The sequence below is a fragment of the Caretta caretta genome, chromosome 1 (genome assembly GCF_965140235.1).
Source record: "Caretta caretta isolate rCarCar2 chromosome 1, rCarCar1.hap1, whole genome shotgun sequence".
NCBI lineage: Eukaryota > Metazoa > Chordata > Testudines > Cheloniidae > Caretta > Caretta caretta.
Genome location: NC_134206.1, coordinates 285032725 through 285052916, shown reverse-complemented (window position 1 = coordinate 285052916; position 20192 = coordinate 285032725).

The following is a 20192-nucleotide window of genomic DNA, read 5'->3' as shown; positions in this document are numbered from 1 at the left end:
AGAATCTTTTGGGTTGCAGTACTAAAACAAGGCCTGCAATCATAACATTGCAATTTTTGATGAAAAAACAAATGTTGATATAAAATAACTTTTTTTTTTAAACATTCCCTTTGCATTGACGCAGCAAGGTTACATCCTCTGGTGTAGCAAGTCCCACACTGTGTGCTTCATGATGTTTGTGGAATTGTTTCCAAAGAGAGCATCTGAAGCAGGATGTATCGCAGAGTCTTTGATTCTCCCAATCCTTAACTCAGTAGAACAGTAGCCAAAAAAAGTAAATCGTGTCTGTCATTAATGGAAATGAGTAGAATAGCATTTCTTTCCTTTGAATGATTCATTACCTTGCAGAGAGGTGAGGCCACAATAATGTTAGACATTAATACCTACAGGGAACTTGACAACAGTAATTTGTTTCTCATTTTTATCAAGCACTGTTTGGAACAGTTAGATTTATAAAGCCATAATAAAATATTGGCCATGCTAGTAGCGATAGGACCCCCGCTTTTCTCTCTCTCTTTTTTTTTTTTTTTTTTTGTGCTTGTGGTATCTCTTGTTGCTTTTAGGTACATAACTAAAAAAAGTTTCTGACTTATTACCTAATTTGTAATACGCTCACCATTTAAAATGCTCTGTCTCCTTTGACATTTTATATGAGTCTCTGCATTAATAAAGACTGAGTTCACTCTCCTTTCCTTCACGAAATTTCTAAGAATCCCACTTCTAACATAAACAACGAGGAGTCTGGTGGCCTCTGAAGAAGTGAGGTTTTTACTCGTGAAAGCTTATGCCCAAATAAATCTGTTAGTCTTTAAGGTGCCCCCAGACTCCTCGTTGTTTTTGTGGATACAGACTAACATGGCTACCCTTGCATAATGACAGGTTTCAGAGTAACAGCCATGTAAGTCTGTATTCGCAAAAAGAAAAGGAGTACTTGTGGCACCTTAGAGACTAACCAATTTATTTGAGCATGAGCTTTCGTGAGCTACAGCTCACTTCATCGGATGCATACTGTGGAAACTGCAGAAGACATTATATACACAGAGACCATGAAACAACACCTCCTCCCACCCCACTTTGGAGCAGGAGAGTGGGGTGGGAGGAGGTATTGATTCATGGTCTCTGTGTATATAATGTCTTCTGCAGTTTCCACAGTATGCATCCGATGAAGTGAGCGAAAGCTCATGCTCAAATAAATTGGTTAGTCTCTAAGGTGCCACAAGTACTCCTTTTCTTTTTACGGCTACCCTTGTGATACTTCTAACATGCCATTTGTACTATTCCATGAAATATTCAAGTTCTAATGGCCCCTGTCCGCCCTGTATCCTATTGTTTCAGACTGTTTGTTTTTGTTCAGTGATTTTACAATATAACCCCTCTGAGGGAAGGGACCTATCTGCTGCTGCTGTACAAAGCCATGTGCATGGCTAGTGCTATGCAAATGATTAGTAATAATCATTCTGCAAGAATGTAGATGACTTAGGGTCAGCCCATAAAGGTGAAGACTACAGATGACTTTTCACCTGCTGGCACAGGAGCTTCTGAGAGTCAATCATGATTCCAGTACTAAAGATGCATAGGCTTAACTATGCTCTTTGATATGAAGAGATTAGATGTGCTGAATATTAAATTCCATATTGAGCAGTGAAGTCCACATTCTGACACAGCAGATGAGGGGATTACAGCTGCCTCCTGTGATGTTAAAGATAGTTGCAGTAGATTTAATTCATACAGTCATAGACTGAGCCTCAGGGCAAATGTGTATTTTTATCCAGTGAGCTGCTCCTGGTGTCTAACCGTGTAGCTGGTATGCTCCCATCCAAGAAGGAGGGTGATCATTTCTGATCTGTTCTAGCCAGCAGGTTCTCCTTCAGGGTGCCACATGGCTGTTGTACAACTGTGCTATAATCATAGAATTGTAGGACTGGAAGGGACCTCGAGAGGTCTAATCCAGTCCCCTGCACTCCTGGCAGGACTAAGTATTATCTAGACCATCCCTGACAGGTGTTTGTCCAACCTGCTCTTAAAAATTCCCAATGCTGGAGATTCCACAACCTCCCTAGGCAATTTATTCCAGTGCTTAACCACCCTGACAGGAAGTTTTTCCGAATGTCCAACGTAAGCTTCCCTTGCTGCAATTTAAGCCCATTGCTTCTTGTCCTATCCTCAGAGGTTAAGAAGAACAATTTTTCTCCCTCGTCCTTGTAACAACCTTTTATGTACTTGCAAATTGTTATCATGTCCCCCCTCAGTCTTCTCTTTCCCAGACTAAACAAACCCATTTTTTTCAGTCTTCCCTCCTGGGTCTAGACCTCTATTCATTTGTGACAGGTTTCAGAGTAACAGCCATTTTAGTCTGTATTTGCAAAAAGAAAAGGAGTACTTGTGGCACCTTAGAGACTAACCAATTTATTTGAGCATAAGCTTTCATGAGCTACAGCTCACTTCATCGGATGCATACTGTGGAAAGTACAGAAGATCTTTTTATACACACAAACCATGAAAAAATGGGTGTTTACCACTACAAAAGGTTTTCTCTCACCTCACCCCACTCTCCTGTTGGTAATAGCTTATCTAAAGTGATCACTCTCCTTACAATGTGTATGGTAATCAAGGTGGGCCATTTCCAGCACAAATCCAGGGTTTCTCTCCCCTCCCCCCCCCCACAAACCCACTCTCCTGTTGGTAATAGCTTATCTAAAGTGATCACTCTCCTTACAATATGTATGATAATCAAGGTGGGCCATTTCCAGCACAAATCCAGGTTTTCTCCCCCCCCCCCCCCCCTTTTTCCCCTCCACAGACAAACCCACACTCCTGTTGGTAATAGCTTATCTAAAGTGATCACTCTCCTTACAATGTGTATGATAATCAAGGTGGGCCATTTCCAGCACAAATCCAGGATTTAACAAGAACGTCTGGGGGGAGAGGGGGTAGGAAAAAACAAGGGGAAATAGGTTACCTTGCATAATGACTTAGCCACTCCCAGTCTCTATTCAAGCCTAAGTTAATTGTATCCAATTTGCAAATGAATTCCAATTCAACAGTCTCTCGCTGGAGTCTGGTTTTGAAGTTTTTCTGTTGTAATATCGCAACTTTCATGTCTGTAATCGCGTGACCAGAGAGATTGAAGTGTTCTCCGACTGGTCTATGAATGTTATAATTCTTGACATCTGATTTGTGTCCATTTATTCTTTTACGTAGAGACTGTCCAGTTTGACCAATGTACATGGCAGAGGGGCATTGCTGGCACATGATGGCATATATCACATTGGTGGATGTACAGGTGAGCGAGCCTCTGATGTGGCTAGTGTGGCTGATGTTATTAGGCCCTGTGATGGTGTCCCCTGAATAGATATGTGGGCTCAGTTGGCAAAGGGCTTTGTTGCAAGGATCGGTTCCTGGGTTAGTGGTTCTGTTGTGTGGTATGTGGTTGCTGGTGAGTATTTGCTTCAGGTTGGGGGGCTGTCTGTAGGCAAGGACTGGCCTGTCTCCCAAGATTTGTGAGAGTGTTGGGTCATCCTTCAGGAGAGGTTGTAGATCCTTAATAATGCGTTGGAGGGGTTTTAGTTGGGGGCTGAAGGTGATGGCTAGTGGCGTTCTGTTATTTTCTTTGTTAGGCCTGTCCTGTAGTAGGTGACTTCTGGGAACTCTTCTGGCTCTATCAGTCTGTTTCTTCACTTCCACAGGTGGGTATTGTAGTTGTAAGAATGCTTGATAGAGATCTTGTAGGTGTTTGTCTCTGTCTGAGGGGTTGGAGCAAATGCGATTGTATCGCAGAGCTTGGCTGTAGACAATGGATCGTGTGGTGTGGTCAGGGTGAAAGCTGGATTTGTGCTGGAAATGGCCCACCTTGATTACCATACACATTGTAAGGAGAGTGATCACTTTAGATAAGCTATTACCAACAGGAGAGTGGGATGAGGTGAGAGAAAACCTTTTGTAGTGGTAAACACCCATTTTTTCATGGTTTGTGTGTATAAAAAGATCTTCTGTACTTTCCACAGTATGCATCCGATGAAGTGAGCTGTAGCTCACGAAAGCTTATGCTCAAATAAATTGGTTAGTCTCTAAGGTGCCACAAGTACTCCTTTTCTTTTATTCATTTTTGTTGCTCTTCTCTGGACTGTCTCCAATTTGTCCACATCTTTCCTGAAATGTGGCGCCCAGAACTGGATACAGTTGAGGCCTAATCAGCACAGGGTAGAGCAGAAGAATTACTTCTTGTCTTTCTTTCAACGCTCCTGCTAATACATTCCAGAATTATGTTTGCTTTGGGACTCTAGGTCTCTTCCAGACACAGAAATATCATCAGGGTCCAAGGTCCTCTTTCTGCCTCCCCTGCACTTTGACATTCCAGCCCAACTACGGCTGCAGAAGTGGCTTCTCTTCAGTGTTTTTAGATACTTTCTTCTAGCTGTTGAGCTATCTAGATACAGATCACTGTTCCTCTTGGCTACCAGGTCTTCCAGCTTCCTCAGGGTTCAGAAAAGGGGGAATATGATTTGGGGAGTTAAGGTAACTAGGTATGTGAGTGAATGTGCCCAGACGAAAGTGTGTGTGAGAATAGCTAGGTGGGTGGCCAACCCTCAGATATCTGCATGCAGGGGTGCGTGAAGGGACTCCCTCCACAATAAGAGCCCCAAATACTGTGGTGGTAGGAGGCTGAGACCCATCATCTGCGGGTGCTCCCTCCTCTCTCCCAGATCCTGATCTGTGGCTCTCCCTAACACCACACCCTCTGCCCAGAACCAAACTAACCTTGCACCACGCTTCATTTATTGGGCTGATGCAGGCTTGGTCCAAATCTTCCAGCCCTGAGTATCAGACCATTGGGTGTGTGGGAAGGAGAAAAGATGGAATATTTCAGAAAGGAATGGAGGAGGAATGGATTCTGTGTGTAAGGAGTTAAGCAGAGAAGAGAAGGATCTGACTTTTTAGTGGAGAGTCAAAAGAAATTTTTGCAGGAAGGTAAAACTATGTGGATTTGGTTGGGGCATGAATGAATTTGAACAGATATAAAAACAGAGATTTTTTTTTCCACATGTATTGTTATTAGAAAGGAAAGAGTTGCACAAAAAGGTTTTGCCCAGCTTGTCTATGCCTATCATTCCAGCCCTGACTGCATGCCTTGGACTAGATGAGAATATTTGGGCTAATTTATATAGTACTAATCTCAAGAAGATGGGGTTGTTTCCTTAATACCAGTACTATGTGTCAAGAGTCACACGCTGGTTGATAGTGGTTTGTTTAAAACTATAAATAAGCTGAAGAATCGTTTCATTCAGCTGTTCAACCTGTTTTAATTGTTTGTCAGAAATACATGGACCTTGGCTGGAGAAAGAAAGCTTCTTGGATGACAGTTCCAGAGCAGTCTTGAATGTCTTGCCTTTGATGGGTGATGAGGGTTAAAAGTTGGCAGCGCAAAAAAATTCAACTTGAAACAGAGCAGTATTCAGTCTGCCCAGCTGTGCCTTTGAACTGTCTGTGAACCAGGCACAGTTTGTTATAATTTTGTTTGTGGCTGCCAACTGTCCACAGAAGCTTTTTGTGAATATTTTCTCTTTTCAGATACCTGCAAGCTTTTTCAGTCTGCTTCTCACCTTGTCTTTCAAGTTCAAGCCTTTGCAACAGAGCCCGGGACAAGTCAGCCAGCACTTTTCTTGTGTTCCTGATGGTCTGAGTTTTCCCCAAGTGAAGCTCAACCCAGCTCAGCACAAGCCATCTTCAACTCATTATTATTTGCAATGCTGTACTGCTTAGAGATCAGTAGAGATCAGGGCCTCATTGTGCTAGGGACTGTACAAAAATGGAATAAGGGAGAGTGCACCTGTTAATGCTGGCTATGAGCTTGGCCCTGTACTCCAGCCATTGCCCCTAACATGCCCACTTTCGGGACTCTCCAGTGTGGGGACCTGCAGGAGGTTTCTACTCAGGCAGTGAAAATGGAACAGAGCAGGGCCGAGAATCTGACTCGTTGTGTTTATTTGGCTTATAGAGTAAAACTAACAAATTTCTCATGTAATCTCTTTTGCCAGGGAGTTAAGAAAAATCATTTTTATTAGTAAGTAAATTGCTCTAAAAATACACCCTACCAGTCAGATAGGGATTTGATTAAATATGAATGTATTTATTTTCTTAATTTTACTGCATAAATTGAACACTGAATGTTAAATGCGAGGTACAGAGACTTTACCCTTCACAAAAACAAAAGAAATCAGGAGAGACTAATAAATGTCATGAATTGGATATTTATCCTCCCTTCGGAATCTAGCTGGAAAATGTTATCCACAGGTCATGCAAGCAAGCCCTGAAACCATTTTATCTAATAGTATTTCTTGGCAACATTTATATTTTTATGTACAATTATACTGACTTTTCATTAGTTACATCTCTGATTGGCTTTTAGCAACTATACTGTGATGTCGTGTGTCAAGGTTCCTCCCCCACTCTGAACTCTAGGGTACAGATGTGGGGACCTGCATGAAAAACCTCCTAAGCTTATCTTTACCAGCTTAGGTCAAAACTTCTCCAAGGTACAAAATATTCCACCCGTTGTCCTGGGACTGGCCGCTACCACCACCAAACTAATACTGGTTACTGGGGAAGAGCTGTTTGGACGCGTCCTTCCCCCCAAAATACTTCCCAAAACCTTGCACCCCACTTCCTGGACAAGGTTTGGTAAAAAGCCTCACCAATTTGCCTAGGTGACTACAGACCCAGACCCTTGGATCTTAAGAACAATGAACAATCCTCCCAACACTTGCACCCCCCCTTTCCTGGGAAATGTTGGATACAAAGCCTCACCAATTTGCATAGGTGACCACAGACCCAAACCCTTGGATCTGAGAACAATGAAAAAGCATTCAGTTTCTTACAAGAGGACTTTTAATAAAAATAGAAGTAAATAGAAATGAAGAAATCCCCCCTGTAAAATCAGGATGGTAGATATCTTACAGGGTAATTAGATTCAAAAACATAGAGAACCCCTCTAGGCAAAACCTTAAGTTACAAAAAAGATACACAGACAGAAATAGTTATTCTATTCAGCACAATTCTTTTCTCAGCCATTTAAAGAAATCATAATCTAACACATACCTAGCTAGATTACTTACTAAAAGTTCTAAGACTCCATTCCTGGTCTATCCCCGACAAAGAAGACTACAGACAGACACACAGACCCTTTGTTTCTCTCCCTCCTCCCAGCTTTTGAATGTATCTTGTCTCCTCATTGGTCATTTTGGTCAGGTGCCAGCGAGGTTACCTTTAGCTTCTTAACCCTTTACAGGTGAGAGGAGCTTTCCCCTGGCCAGGAGGGATTTCAAAGGGGTTTACCCTTCCCTTTATATTTATGACATCGTGTAATGCAGGCTTGAAAAGGTCTCCTCAAATTACACATGGCATGTCATCTGCATTCCAGTCAGAACACTCCAGTCTTATGGATTCTTTCAAAGAGATGTACTGCTCCATCCTTCAACTGTTAGCTCTAGGCAGGTGTTTCTGCTCCTTCTAGCTGAAATGCAGACAGATATAGTTTGACAGAGCTTCTCATTCAGTTGCAGCCTAAGGGCAATTAGCTAGCCTTCTTTTTTATTTGCTGCAGATTCAAGTGACAAGCAACTACCAGTCAAAGTTTTTTTCCCACGCTTAAACCCATAGCCATGGCAGCAAACATTTCTTAAAAAAAAAAAAACCCGGTGATAAGGACGTAAATTCTCTTGGGATTATAAAATTTGAATGTTTTGAAAATGTTTTCATTCGATCTTTCTTACTAATGGTAAGTACGAAGTTAATCATGCTGCTGGTAGAAATGGAGATATTAGTAATCGCAGCCCAGAGGGCTTTTTCACCTAATATTTCTGTGCCTTGACAGTATTTGAGCTAGACAATAAAAGAGCTTAATTGCAATTGTATAAATGGCAAGTTCACAAAAGCTGTAGCATTTGGATAAAATGAATGAGCTATTCAAAGATATTTCAGAAGTGAGGCTGGTTATTTAAGGGATATGACAAATTTACAATAAAATGGTCCTGGGGAAACTATGATAGAACAGAACCACAGTAAACCTGCACACTAAGGGGACCCCACCTGGCTAGCCAATTTGAAATGTATATGTAATATGTAAATATATGAGCACACAAAAGTATGGTGTGGTACACAGTGTGTATTTGTAGGCCTGGCTTGACATAAGTAATGAAACATGGGAGGCCACATTTCTTGGAGGACAGGATAATGGAGGTAAATAGATCGTCAGGCTGAAAATACGATGGCTGTGCAAACTCAGATATGTATGCAGTGCTGTTGTTACCATATCAGTCCCAGGATATCAGAAAGACAAGGTAAATGGTCCCTTAGAATATGCAAAACTATCTGTTGGACCTTGCATTTGGCTGTGACACTCTGAGTAGCTTTCCCAGACCTGAGGAAGAGCTCTGAAGCTCAAAGCTTATCTCTCTCACCAACAGAAGTTGGTCCAATAAAAAATATTACCTGACCAGCCTTGTCTTCTAACTCGGATAGGTAAATGGGACAATGAGTTAAGAGACAGAATGTCTGAACCAGCTAATATAGGGAAGGGAACACCCAGGAAACCATTTACAAAGAATAAGATAATAATTGACAAGATACTTTCAGAACCTAAAGATGAGGTAAGGAGTAGGTCTAACATGGCAGTGCGTAGACAGAGCATGTTGTACAGGGCTTGGTTCCTGCAAAGTAACCAAGCCAATCCCAAAACATGTAATGGAATGTATAGTAAATGCAATGAGATGTATAAATGTGTATAAAGGGAGAGGGTTTCTGTGTTACTACAGATCTGTGATGTACCCTGTGATGCACTCTCTGCATTTGCATCTGATCAACTCCATGTTGTGTTGCCATATGCAAAATAAAGATACCTGAGTGACAAAGTCTGGAGTTGAACTGAGTTCTTGGGAAGCTGAATGGAAAGAGGTCTCAGTGGGAATCCCAACATATACCATCCCACCCCACCGTGCAGTGGCTAGAACCAAATGGCAATAGGCAATAACAAGATAACTTTTACCCTGCAAAATTTTCTTCTTAGCCTCCAATAGTGAAAGCATGAGGGTTTATATTCCTATTGGGAAGGTTTTGTTTTAGTTTTTACTGTTATAACTTATGTTCTTTCTGAGCTTCCTGCACTTGTCATCATCAGTATATATATGTTTCTTTGTATTTGGAGGTACCTTTATTTGTTTAATAAAGCCTTAAAGCTTTACTTTACCTGAGACTGATTCTTTTCAGACTCTGAAGAATGGCTCAAGGTGATTAGGTGTATTGTGATGACATTTTCAAGGTTGGTCATTGCTTTGTGGAGACATAATGGCTGCCAATTGTAACCATCAACCTTCATCTCAATATTTCCAGTGGCAGTCAGATTCTACATAATGTTCTGGCATTTGTGCCTTTCAGCAAAGGGGTTGGATTGTGACCATACCTGCTTGTCAGTCTCTCTGAAGCTAGGCACTCACTTCTTAAAAATCCAGTCAGGACAAGAATTAGTGGAGTTTATTATGTGGGACCCAGCATGGTTTCAACAGCTCCACTGATGCTCCTGAGATTGTGTATCTAGAAAGCTTGAAAGTATAAGCTCAAGATGATTTTTGAGGAATTCAGTGAAGACAGCCATAGTAGCGAACTGCAGTTTTATAGATTTTGTCTTCTTTGGGAGCCCATGTTAGTGAGCTCCAAGGGGCTATCCTACCAGAGTCAACAGCTTTCTGCATCTCTAATTAGATTTCACATTAAACAATCGCAAGGATAAAACTGTTGAAAAATAATATCACTTTGCATCACACAAACTACCCTCCTGAGCAAAAGACTTTTTCTCCACGTACACATACCATAATATATCATCCAATGAAATACATATGGGAATGGTTGCTTACGGACTGAAATCATTATACAGGTAATCTCTTTCTGCAGCAGGTCTCAAAGCTATAATAAAACTCTTATTAGATCAATATCTGCCCAAGTATTAAAAGTGGTCATAAATTCTCATGGCATTAACAAGATTCTGCAATTTGTCACTCAAACTAGAGATGGAGGGGAACCATGAGAGGCTGTTTGAAAGCCACAAGAACCAGCAAATTAACTCAGCGGATTTGAAAAAAATGGTTGGGTGTTTGGTGTCTCAATCTATGATTTCGGTGTTGGTGGGATCTGCAAAAGAACTTTAAAAAAATAAGATCTATAAACTCTACTTGCTGGTTACTACAGAGTACCATAACACCTTTGGCCAGAGAAGCAGTATTGGTGTGTTCACCAAATTCCAGGAATTTTCCTACCTGCATTCCCTCCTGCAGTTTCAACTGTATACAATAGTCTCCACTTCCTCTCTTAAAGATCTGTGTTCCCTGCCCTTGATAACCTAGTGTACTGAAGACCAGATTACCTCCTTTCTACTTGTTTGGGAGAGTGTAAAAGGAGACAAAATCTCAGCAAGGTTTCTGTTGTTTCAGTGGTTTGGATGCGTCTTATCTGTGAGCGTTACCACACGCTCTACTTGAACTGCTCTTAACTAGGCATTTCTATGAATCTGAGATTTACCCACAAAGGGTTTAGCTAGACCCTAAAAAGGTGTTTAAATAAATATGTTTTATTGTTTAAAATAGCTTTCACTTAGCTCCACCATATTCACTTATGGAGAATCTCTCTCTCCACTGTTTATGAAGTCTGTTTGATATTAGGAACTCTCTATATGTTACATTTTCAGACTGCAAAATCCATTTTGAATGGGGGCTTCTCTGCCATCTTAGCTGTCTTTTTTACCTCTGTGTTGGATCAATTTCCCAGGGAGTAGTGACACAGGCGTTGTTAAACCTTGTTGGTGCTCTGTGTACATGAAAGCCCCCTTGGATAAAAAATTGGCTACTGCCCCAAGGAAACCAGTTTTTCAAGTCTGAACTCTGGGGGGATTAAGCAAGGGATAACATGATGGCAGACTTTGATCACCTGATGAGTCTGATCTGTGGTGGTCACCTGACAAAGGGGATTGACCCTTATTTTAAAAAAAGGGTCACTCACCAGCCATTTTGGAGATGGGGGAAAAGAGACCAAAGAGACTCTGTGTTCCAGAAAAGAAGCCATGTGTAGGACTGCAGGGGAAGAGGAAGGATCCTGGACTCCTTAGAAGACACTGACACAAATCCCAAAGAACACGTCAGAGTGGTGAGGAAACCCAGGTGGGGATGGCATACAGCTGTTTTACTCTTTTGCCTGGATCTGTATATTTCTTGTGCTAGCTAAAGAGTAAATGTTTTATGCAATGTCTGTGTGTTATGTGCTTCAGTTATCATGTGGCATTGGAGAGAAAATGGTAACCCGAGTGCCCACAAGGTTGGAGTGCTGGAATAGAGTGTGCTAAGCAACTGGGGTGTTTTGCGAGTCAGCGCTGACCTTGGGGGCATAGGGTCACTGGACCATAGGTCTCAGCTCTCAGAAAGGGGTGCTAAATAGAGGATCTGCACCCCAAGAGTATGCCTAGAAACCCCAAGCCAGAGGCAGTTCCTGCCTGGAGAATCTCTCTCTCCACTGTTTATGAAGTCTGTTTGATATTAGGAACTCTCTATATGTTACATTTTCAGACTGCAAAATCCATTTTGAATGGGGGCTTCTCTGCCATCTTAGCTGTCTTTTTTACCTCTGTGTTGGATCAATTTCCCAGGGAGTAGTGACACAGGCGTTGTTAAACCTTGTTGGTGCTCTGTGTACATGAAAGCCCCCTTGGATAAAAAATTGGCTACTGCCCCAAGGAAACCAGTTTTTCAAGTCTGAACTCTGGGGGGATTAAGCAAGGGATAACATGATGGCAGACTTTGATCACCTGATGAGTCTGATCTGTGGTGGTCACCTGACAAAGGGGATTGACCCTTATTTTAAAAAAAGGGTCACTCACCAGCCATTTTGGAGATGGGGGAAAAGAGACCAAAGAGACTCTGTGTTCCAGAAAAGAAGCCATGTGTAGGACTGCAGGGGAAGAGGAAGGATCCTGGACTCCTTAGAAGACACTGACACAAATCCCAAAGAACACGTCAGAGTGGTGAGGAAACCCAGGTGGGGATGGCATACAGCTGTTTTACTCTTTTGCCTGGATCTGTATATTTCTTGTGCTAGCTAAAGAGTAAATGTTTTATGCAATGTCTGTGTGTTATGTGCTTCAGTTATCATGTGGCATTGGAGAGAAAATGGTAACCCGAGTGCCCACAAGGTTGGAGTGCTGGAATAGAGTGTGCTAAGCAACTGGGGTGTTTTGCGAGTCAGCGCTGACCTTGGGGGCATAGGGTCACTGGACCATAGGTCTCAGCTCTCAGAAAGGGGTGCTAAATAGAGGATCTGCACCCCAAGAGTATGCCTAGAAACCCCAAGCCAGAGGCAGTTCCTGGACTCTGTTCAGTCTCAGAAAGTTTAAAACACATGGGCCCAAACACAGCCGCCAGGTGAGTGTCCAGCAGGTGTAGCTTTACCAGGCCTGTGACAGTCCTTAGTCTGGCTTGATCCAGAAAAAAGGAAAGACATGCAACTCAGACAAAGATACATGCGGGAAAATAAAATGAGAAACATAATTTAAAACAATATCCTGAGAGTTATTCTGGTGAGTTCTGCCATGGTATAGCATTACCTGGTTGCTTCTTTAAGAAGGAAGACATATAATTACATTAGGGATCTTTTCTTTTTAATAGAGAGTAATTTCTGCTGTACTTTGTATTGATTTCTGATATGGCTTTGGAAGGCTTGTGAAATTTTAGGCTGATGGATTTCTGCCATACATTTCAAGTCTTGTTTTTCCCTGTCACACAAACGTTGTAAAGGAACAGGCACGCAAAGATGTTGTTGGTTTGGCACTGAACATATTGGGCATAATGACTTACTTAGAGGGTTTGTAATATGGTAACTTGTATTTCTGTTATGGCAGGTGATATCAACTCAGCAGAACATGCAATATCCCACTTTTGAATCCTGCTTAATTGAAATGATTTCAGTGAGTTTGCATGGGTGTAATTGTGGGTAGCATTTGGCCCTCAGCTGCACTTTTGAACTTAAAACTCAAAAAAGAATAAAACAATGAAAATACTGGCCTTGATTGTGCTAAGGCTGTTTTGCACCAGTGATCGAGAGCTTAGCATATTCAACCCAGTGGAAGCTGGCCTTGCAGCATAAGATAATCTTCAACTGGTCCAGTAGTGCTCCTATGATATGCCCCCACTTGTACAGGGAATGTGACCAGGACAACCCTATGCCCTGGCAGTCCCATCTACCAGAATCATCTCAGTGGACTTTGGCTCCGTATTCCACTGTGGGACTGGACTGAGGCATAAAAGTGTCTGAAAGCCACCTTTATATATATCTGAGCTGAAGTAGGTACACAAAGACAGGAACCCAGGATCTGGCCTCTATTTTTATTTTATGCAGTTCACCAAGGATTTCAAGCCTAACAATTATATTAAATTATATTAAAAATTAGCCAATGTATTATTTTAATTATTTGCCACTTAAAAAATATACTAAGTAAGAAAACTAACATTAAGGCTGTTTTTAGAACAGCGAGCTTCAAGATGACAGAATGACATTATCGTATAAGCTCTGTCCTGATACTTAGACACCGGCTTCAAAACTACAAAGTAAAAGATGTTCTCTAATTTTTGAGTCTGTCTTTCTGAACCCAAAGCTCTTGGCTGATCTCAAAGGTCTTTGTAAGACATTTCATAAAGGCACAGTTGAAACGATAAACTAAATCCTAGGCAAGGTATTGGATGAATGTGAAACTAGGTCTGAATGATAGAGAACTTATTTTGGTATCTCTTTCTGTTTATAGCACACACAAAAAAGCCAGATAAGAAGTAGCGTATCTGATTTACCAATCATCTCTTCAGGTACTAATGCTGCTCTCCTTGCAAATTATGAAGTAAACCAATTCACTAAGGGCTAAAGCCTGCCCTTACAAAGAAGACAGTGCACCAGTGAACAGTTTTAGGGTGGCTCTGTGTATTGTCAGAGGAAGAGATTTATAACGTATCCTGGATAGTTCTCTTACCTTTTCAGTTGCACCAAAAGTGGCCACGGGAAGGTTTCTTCCTGAAGCGACTGTTGCTCTTCTTAGCTCTATTGTGATTAGGTTTCCCAGCTACACAAAGTCCTTGAATATTGGATTTTCTGGATCTCCCCTGAAAGATGCGTAGAAATCTTATGTAGCCAGGGAGGGCCCAGCGATCAACAGATTTGAAAAGGCTTGTGTCTAGTGTTTGTTCCACTAGAGTAAAATAAGTTACATTCAGGGGCCCAGATTCTCTCTGTCTAGTACGGGGAGGTATAATTTGCTAATGAGGTCCTGGGCATTGAAAGAAAAATTCACCTTGAGAGAGGCTAGTGGTGTTCATATCACCGGCTTGTTTGCCCTCCTTCATAGTTTCCACTGATGGGAGACAGCTTTGATTTCTGGCTGAGGCTCTACAAAAGACCTGACCAAGGATGGACTGGGCTGCAAGGCAACCAGACATTTTGCCAGTGGGCCTGTCCCTGTGCGGCGCAATGGGGCTGGTCTGTTCCCACCCAGACACCAGGAGTACTTCTATTTCTGTTTTGGCTCACCGTTTTCCACTGCCTTGTGGCATTGATATATTGAGCTGTTGTACATTTGGCCCAATATGGGAATTGCTCCTATCATTTCTTGGCTGTTGCAGATCGTTTCAATGGTGATTCCTATACACAAAGCTCCTACTACAGGCACAGCTCCTCATTGAGCTATTCCAGGCCCCTCCAGCACCTCAGAAGAGGTTTCTCTTCAAGTTCACAGAGAAGAGTGAGTATGAGAACTGGTGTTGTAAGTCGATGACTGATTGGTTCAGGGTGACTGGATGACTGATTGGCTGGGCTGTGGCTGGGAATTGGTTACAGTATGAGTGAAGAGGAGATTCGCAGTTTATCTGCACAGAAAGGTAGTGTGGAATAAGCTAGGGTGCGAATTTAAAGCACAATTGCTATTCTATGCTAACTTTGGAAGTGGAGTCACCTAAACTGGACAAAGGTACTCATAAGCTATCTCTACACTTACAGCGGCATGTAGAGTACAGGCACTGTACGTGTAACTATATGCTGCCGTGAAAGGCAGCTACATCCACACTTGTCACTGTTGCAGTGGGTAGCTACATGCTGCAGTGAAAGGCTCTGGTAGTAGGGTGACTGTGGAGAAAGGCTCCAGCAGAGGGGAGACACTCTGGCAGCACCTGCCTGGAGGCAGTAGAACATTACACTGCTAAAATTACTGTAGCTGTGTGGATTTGGGAAGCAATGCTTGGGCATGGAGAGAGCCCATGTAAGGTATATACCCTGGGGGTTCAGGCACATAGGGCATTCTATGCTACCCTACTTGACTAAGCTGTGCCTCACCATCTACACTGCTGTTTATACCTGTGCTAACTGGGCGTGCAGCGTCTGTACTCTACATGCCACCATAAGTGTAGACCTCCCCTGAGTGCAGAATAAGAGCGTCCACATAAAAAGCGATTGTGGAATAGCTGTTCCAGGCTATTTCCCCACATAGACCATCCCTGTGAGAGGGAGGAAGAAAGTGGGATAGTGGATGGAGTTGTGCGAGGAAATGCTGAGACTGATAAAAAAGCAAAGGTCAAAGTGAGGAAACTAATAAAGAGAAAATAGACACAAAGAAAACTAAGAATCAAAAGCTCAGGAGGAGACCTGCAGGAGAGAACAATAAATATTGCAAGGCTTGAAGCAGGTTTGGATCAAAATAATAAATCTGAAGGAGATGGACATACAGACTTCAAAGGAAATTCAGTTAGTTGAATTTAGAGATTCCAGTCGCTGTGGTGGGAATAACCCATGTACGCGAGGGTCATCCTGAGCAAGACTTTTTTACATTACCAGCCTGAGGGATGCTTTTGCCATCTCCAGCCCTACCTTCATTTTTGAATTACAGTTGAGCTCTCCTGTAGGGGCAAATCCTGTACCCCTCCTCCCCGGGCATGCATGCCCAAACTACTCCTGGGGGGATTCTGTGCCACTGATCAATGCAGAATTTTGCAGAAATTAACATTGTGTCTTCCAAAGTGTTTGCACCTCACCCCAGCTTTGTGTCACCTGCAGATGTGATCAGTATGCTATTTCTACCTCCATTGTGACTATTGGGCCAATATCCATACAACAGGTCCGTGAGTGTTTTATATAGACCTAGTTAGATGTCTTCCCTTCAGCTGTATAGAGTGCACACTCCCATCTGACTGACTTCCTCTCATCTTCACCAGAAGCTGACTGCCATTGGAGCTGTGAGCTGGCTGCCTGAAATCTGCGAATAAGGCAGCCAATAGAAAAGCCAGGATAGTCCTTGCTATGCTCAGAATGCAGCTACTGCTACAATGTGCCATCTCTTTTCCCTCCCATTCTTTCAAAAATCCCCATCTCTCCTTTCCTTCCCCTGAGACAAGGGCCCTCTCTCTCTGTTCTTTAGAGGGAGGGGAGAGAGGCTGAGAATATGGAAAGGGAGGCAGTAGATGGAAAGAAAGAGAAAGAATGACAGTTGCCCCATGCAGGTTATGTGGACTCTTCTTCCCATAGTTAAAATTTATTTGTATTATGATAAGGTATGGAGGCCACAACTAGAATCAGGCCAGTATTTTTTTCTGAAAAACACAACAGCCTAAGTCAATGGGATATTAAAACACTGCATCTTTTATTATTAAATTATAACGTGAGGCTACTTCCTTTTTACAAGGTAATATTGTATCCTTCGCTGAATAACCCCCCAGTGAATAAGACAGAGTAACCAGGATGTGGTTATTACCAAGATATTGGGAAGTTGTTCTTACACTGAATTTTTTTAATGAAATAGTCAAATGTTAATGAGAAGAAAATAAATACAGAAAGCAAAACATGCCAAAATGCTGAGAAGTAAATTAAACATAGATATGTGAAAATATATTTTTTCAGCCCTTTCTCCTGCTGTCATCCTAGTTTGCCACTTCCTTTTCCTTCTACCTTCCTTATTATCTTCTTTCACTACCACCACATAATGGTATAGCGATTATGCAAATCCTTTCATTTTGAATGGCTATTAATGTCTGTCAGCCTATCAAGGTCCAGGGATTTAAATACTGTGCAGAGATTGAGAAATAACTGAGCAGTGATTACATAAATCAGGCCTACATGCAAATCAGGCCTATAACCAATCAGAGTGCAAGGAATTGTATAACTGAGGGAAAACTTCAGTGCTACAAATCAGTAACAATTCTGCATTCTGTCTGAGACAATCCCATTTCAGTAAAACGTATCTTAATAGGACAAAAAATACTATCTTAATCCTTCCCTCAGGAGAATTATGTTAATATGTAGAGTAGTGGCTTGTCATTAGGCAGGTGACAATAATATTTAACACACAAATGTTAACATTTGTTTGAACAAAGCCAAGAAACATTTCTGAGGTGCTACTGAGCTGTAACTTAAAAAAAATCCAGATTCAGATTATTACAAAAGTACACTGTAAAATGTGCTTTAATAAAATGTGTCTGCATCATCCCTGGTGCTGCAGACTCTTATCAGCACTCCAGAGCTAGATCAGTGATACTCAGACCTCCGTGGTTCAGGGGCCAAATTAATGATCAGCATTACCCAAAAGAACCACAGTAGTGTGAATTCATTGTTTCATTTACTGTAGTACTATTCATATTTAAATAGTATGATGGGAAATATTTAGTGTGTGTCATACAGAAAATAAGTTAATAACTTAGTGAAAGTTGATAACTTAGTTGGTTAATAACATAGTAAAAGCATCCTGATTGGTAAATAACTTAAACTGGTTAATAATTAAATCACACACTGTTTTAATATCCTGTGCTGCATAGAGCTGCAGGAGACGCATTAAAGAGCTACTTGCGGCTCCTGAGCCCCAGTCTGCGTATCACTCAGCTGGAATATTGTGGGGGGGTGGCGGTGAGGAATTACCACTTCAAGTGCCTGCTGCCAAATGGAACTTACACAGAAGATGACCAGAGGCATAAATATACCACAAATAGGCAGAATGTATTCTCTTTGCATTATGGGGCACCAACAGATGTGCTGTCCAGGATCTCTTCTAGCAGTAAAAAGGGTGTATCCAGCCTTGACTCCCCTATAAATCACCGAGCCTTTCCTGGCCTGGTTTACCTTGGAAATCAGTTCATAACACTGGGAGATTGGATTCATATTTATTTTGAAATCTATATGAAAACAGTGTCTATTAAGTGCCGCTAAGATGGAGATTGTTCCTCAACAGTGGACTGCCCCTATCTTCACTGGTTGTCTTATTATGGTACTCCATCTCTTGGGAGGGAAGGTACTGTGGAATCAGTAGCTAGATAAGGACCACCTTTTTTAATTAATTGAAAGGCATGCCTTTGAGTCTGATATTATCTAGAGAGAGACCAGTAGTGAAATATCTGAACCTGGCAACCAACATTTGGCCAGTGGTCAATAAAAATTGTTTGGAAAAATGGTTAGGTACATCAGCTTGTTATCCTGTTGTGTATGGATCTGCCAAAGATGGACCGCTGATGAGTGCTGCTTCAGCAAGGAGTGATGTTGTCCTGATCACCCGCATCAGAAGAATGTACACTCTTAATTTTACTTAGTTGATGATTTAGGAAAACCTTAGAAATTTGGAGAGAATGAGGCTCATGGGAGTGGCTGTGGCCAACTTACTCTTTTAGATTTTCCCTTTTTTCATTGTGTTCAGTACATTGAGACTTGATTTTTCTCCTTCCTCCCTTTCCACTTTTAGCTTATTTCTACGAGCTAGTAAGATGACACTTCCCTCATGGGGAGGTAGGCAGGAGTGTGAGTGAAAGGAATAAAGCTGGGATTGTGCCAGTCAGTGGCTGCAGCACAACAATCAGCCATGCTGGCTTTGCGTATAATGGGGCAACTGAGGGAAAGCACGAAGAGAACAAGAGTGGTGCTGGCTCAAGCTCAGATCAGAGCAGACTCCTAAACCCTCCAAATATGGTGCAAAAGGTAAGCGGGCCCTTCTTGTCCTTCCCAGAAGCTCAAGTCATCCATATTCTCATCTGAATGTGGAATTCTGTTTAAAGTCTGATTGCATAATATAGGCTCCATGTATGGAATCCTGAATGAGGGCTTATGGCATGGCATAAAGCCATCAATTACAACTTTGCCATACAGTTTGTGAAACATATTTATGTTGTGTGACTGTTTAATAATAAAACAAATATAGGAGAGAGGGTATTAAGTTACTGACAGAGACCAATTTCTACTGACCATATTCATGTAAGTATTCCTATTGACTTCACTGGGATTAGTCTTGTATCAAGGGTTTACGTGTATGAGGCACGGTGCAGGATCAGACCATTTAAGAACCTCCTTGTCCATTTAAGAACCGGCCTTGTCCATTTAAGAACCTCCTTAAGTGGTCATTTTGACAAAATCAAATAACTGCTTTGAATTTGGCATAATTTTTTAGGTCTTTATCTTTCATTTAAAAATATGCTTTGTTGGTAGGCTTTCCAACCTTCCAGGATTGCCCTGGAGTCTCCAGGATTTAAAGATTAATCTTTAATTAAGATTATGTAATGTGAGGAAACCTCCAGGAATGCGTCCAACCAAAACTGGCAACCCTATTTGTTGGCATCACTGTCCTCTTTCTTTTTCATTCCAATGGATTGTTTTTGTGAGAATTAAAAGCTAGCTTTACTCATTTCTAGATGTGTTAAGCACCTTTTGATTTATGCATGCACAAAAGCTAAACAATTATCATTTTTCCTAAACAGTTATCTAACAAGCATCTTATTCTATAGATGATTTGCAGCATTAATGCCACAGTTAATGACTAATATAAATAAACCAATCTGCAGAGCTGATATAGGGCCATGTTTACTCATGCTGAGTAGTTCCTTAATCAACAGGAGAAAGTGTGGCAAAGCTGTTAATTGTGTAATATGCTTTTCCCAGGTTAGGAGCTCACCCATGAATTATTTACAAATAAAAACACTTACTTGGTATTTTGTTTTTATTTTAAAAATGCTCTGCTAAAATAGAGCTCCGGCAACTGAATTCCATCAATCTTCCTCTTATACCATCCTTGGTCCAAAAAGGACAACTGATTAAAATTAAATGGAGCAAGAAATGCCTAAAATGTTAATATCAGCACAAAAGTACTAAATTGGATGTTC